Source organism: Atta colombica, unplaced genomic scaffold, assembly GCF_001594045.1.
Source record: "Atta colombica isolate Treedump-2 unplaced genomic scaffold, Acol1.0 scaffold229, whole genome shotgun sequence".
NCBI lineage: Eukaryota > Metazoa > Arthropoda > Insecta > Hymenoptera > Formicidae > Atta > Atta colombica.
In genome coordinates, this window is record NW_017259326.1 from 1 (window position 1) to 3,907 (window position 3,907).

The 3,907-nt window shown below is 36.5% G+C and overlaps 1 protein-coding gene across 3 annotated transcripts in view; it reads left to right on the plus strand.

The window, feature by feature from the left end:
* Positions 1–17: 17 nt before the first annotated feature.
* LOC108688368 (amyloid beta A4 precursor protein-binding family B member 1-interacting protein-like) overlaps positions 18–3,907 on the plus strand; it is a 130,689-nt gene continuing 126,799 nt past the window's right edge. For all 3 annotated transcript variants that reach the window (XM_018194605.1, XM_018194607.1, XM_018194606.1), the window contains exon 1: positions 18–389. The gene's annotated coding sequence lies outside the window, so the exon portion shown is untranslated. The remainder of the gene's footprint in view (positions 390–3,907) is intronic.

The window sequence follows — 3,907 nt, forward strand, 5'->3', positions numbered from 1 at the left end:
AGTCAGTGCATGACGGCCTGAGGTTTGTATCGATATCGTATCTCCGCGCACGGTCCGCTCGCTCGCGATAGGGAAAGGGAGAAAGAGAGATAGAGACAGTTCCCGGGGCCGCGCGATTCCGTGACGTTACTACGACGCGAGCGGATCGTTCGTCGCGCATCGTTCCCTAATCCCGCGTACTCCGAAATTTCTCGGCTACGAAATTCGCGCCGCTCGCGCTCCGCGAAAGGGAGGCAGGGACGCGCAGTGCGTGACGAAGAAGGTGTGTGACGGTAATCGTCGAATTTACGCCGCTAGACGGATTCGGCGGAGCTACACACCGGCGTGAGGAGAGACGTGAGAGAAGGTTGGAGGGTAGAGAGGACGGAAGTGCGCGACGAGTCATCCCGGTGAGTAACGTGGATTTCATTTCGGTACAGACTCAACGCGAGAATTCACGAGGCGGCCTTCTGACGTGTCGACGTCGGGATTTCGCGCGGCCTCGTGAACTTTTCCGAAGAGTGCAGTTTGCTTGCGAAAGGAGCGAGTCGCAATCGATGAACGATTATGCTTAATGTGAATTAATAAGTCTGTTTGAATCGTTTGAATGTTCCAAAAATTTATCTTTATATATATATATATATATATATATATATATATATCTCTCTTTTATATAACACATATATCTCTTTTATATAACTGCAATAATATATAGTCATTAAATAAATCAACGATGTTATGAAAAAAACAGATATATGTATTTAAAAAATATCACAAGAAATCGTAAAATAAAATTGTTGCCTGTGTTTTTTTATATTCTAACATAATCGTTCTTTTTTCTTTCAAATATAATTCAAAATTTAGTTGTTTATATTCGTTGTTTTTCTATAGCTTAATATTTCATATTTCCAAACATAATAAAAGGCATCCTTCTTTACAATATTTTTCATGCCTAAAAAGTTACATAGGAAACTATTGGCGTGTCCAAACGTCATCCTTCTCTCGACATTACACGAAAGGATCAAAGGTCGATGTGAGTTTCATTTTCCGATTTCATGTCGCGCTCTTATGTAAAGGTTTTCACCCTCGAGGGTAGCGCAACGTGTCCGTCCATTCTCTCTTAAGATATCGATCGAAAGAGAGCAAAACAGTCGTTTCTTTTTCGTTCTTCCGTGGACGGAAACGGAACCTGCCGCAAAGAAGACGAGAGGAAGGAAAGTAAAAATAAAATCGTCTTACTATTTGGATCAGCAGCGTACAGGAGATGCGAGGAGGTAAATACTTGCAAAAACTGTGATAAAACTGCCACTAGAAATTTCAACAAACTCAATAAGCCACAACACGAATTTGCAGGAAGATGTTTGCGTTTGATTCACATTAAAACAATAAATAAAAAATAAAACGTGAACAAACAATATCAATGACGTAATTACTTTAGCATTGATAATTGTATCACTTGTGAATATTAAACATACGACACTAAAGTTTCTCAAACATCAAAACGAAATAATATAATAAGTATAATATAAGTATAATTTTCAACATCGTAAAATATCAATATTTCACAATAGACTCTACAGATTTAATAGCGATAATGTTAGTAATATTAGTAATATTAGTGATATTGAAACATTTCAAAATTTAATATTAATATTTCAAATCTTCAGAATCTAAAACTCTGAAAGAATTCTGAAATTATTGGATAACTATTAATCACTGAAAATTTAAAATCTTCGAAATATACAATTGTGAAAGCACTTTATTGAAAAACTTCCATGCTTCGTATATTCTAAAAATCTTGAAATCTTAAAATCCTAAAAATATTGATAGCTTATAGAATTTTGAATTCTCGAAATATATATCTTATGCACGATATAGTTAACTTAATCGAAAATCAAAAATTAATTAGGAGGGAGACTAATTACGAATTTACATTGCAAGCCGGGCGTTGTTGCTGCTATTTAATCGAAAGATTTTGTGCCTGCGAGGGGAATTAATAACTTTAGCGAGCCCCATTTCGAGCCCCCTCCGAACGTCTAATCGATATTCAATTTTACGCCATGCGCTGTCTAGCGTGACTGGCGTCGCCGTTCCGATGGCATCAATTATCCTAGGCATCGGTATTTTGATGGATGGCATTATTCTGCGGCGAATATAATATTCTGGTTGCCGCGACTTCGCATAGAAATAATGCCGCACCGATTTGCGCTAACTAGATGCCCTACATTGCGGATTGTAAAGCACCTATCTAGATGGATAACTAGACTTTCTTCGGCTTATGATACCCTCGCGGCTGCACTGCGACAGAAAGTACGACGCAATATATCTAGCAAATATACTAGACAATTTGCCTATAGGTACATTCTTCTCAACTACCTACTTAAGAGCAGCGCATATAATAGACATGATTACGTATTGACAATATTTACATGACAAACTTTGTAAAATATTAAATTCCAAAGTAATTAGAATTTTATAGTTTTCCACTTTCAATCTTGAAGTTTGCAATTTAGAAATCAAAGACAAAAGCTTCCTTGAATTTTCTTAAATCTCAAAACTTTAGAAATCAATCTTGAAATCTTAAATTTCAAGTTTTTAATATGCTACATTCGTAACATTTAAAAATATCAAAATTCTGAAATCTTAAGATTCCAAGATTTAAAAGTCTTAAAGTTAAGATCTCAAGACCTCAAAGTTCAAATGTGCTACTCCAAATTCAGGAATTTCAAAATCACAAAAGTTCGAAAGTTCCAAATCATATTTTTGTATCCAATATCGACTTTTTATATTCAAAGGAAAGTTAGTTCTGCTCCAACATACATTGATCTTCAATATTAATTGTATTTGATAAACGTTATAACTACTATTATCGAATAACGATTCTAATTAACTTAAAGGTATAAATTATAAAAGAAAAATAAATATTTTCATCGATATTTCCAGTAACGGTTCTAACAAGATTACAGCAAAGATTCAGTACGTCAAGTACTAAGCCGCGACGTCGATAGTCGAAGGCGACGGTAAGCGTCGAGTGCTCTATTCAACGTCACGGCATAGTGGCATCGCACAGAAAGCAGCTTCTTCACGCTCTGCCGATAATCGCAGTGACAAGATTTTAACGCGTAATAGGTTGCGGATAATTATCCATAATCTGTCTTCGAAGGCAGAATGGTGGCCGACGAGGGGTGAAGGAGAGCGAAAGGCCCTGTAGCTTTGGGGTGATAGCTTTTCATACAGATTCCTCTTGGACAAGGAAAGGGTAGCAAAAGATAGATAGACAGGCAGACAGAGAGAAAGAGAAAGAGAGGTAACCGTTTCCAGCGACCCTCATAGACAGAAATTACTCTACCCCGTCTGTCTGCTCGCAGTCCGTATCCACTCTCGACCCCTGAAGGGAACCAGTCAAGCCGGAGGTAACTACCAACCAGCTCTCAAACGATGTTCAACGGTGCAACCTGTTACATTGACGTTTGACTACAGTGATTGACCGATCGGTCGAATGGCAGTGTGATAGACGAGAAACCGATGCATGTTTCTATATGATCCGTTTTCTCGAAGTTTGGATACTTGCTTTTATAAATATGTCTTGGGTATTTGCTATCCCTTCAAGGAAACGATATGCTCAAGCGACACTAGAGTCTTATGTAAGCTTTTAAAGTGTGTGTGAAAGATGAAAAGTTTTTATAAATATTTTTATAATATTCTTTGTACCTATAGTTAAAACGAAAAAGATTTATAGGAGCAAAAAAAAATAATATTATGACAATTATAATATAAATTAATATAATTTGGCATATTATAATTGTCGAACATTTAACAAAATGGAATTTCAATTCAGAAAATTCTAAATTAAAATAATTTAAAAATAATTTTTCAAACAATTAATGATTTCTCTCTCTCTCTCTCTCTCTCTCTCTCTCTCTCTCTC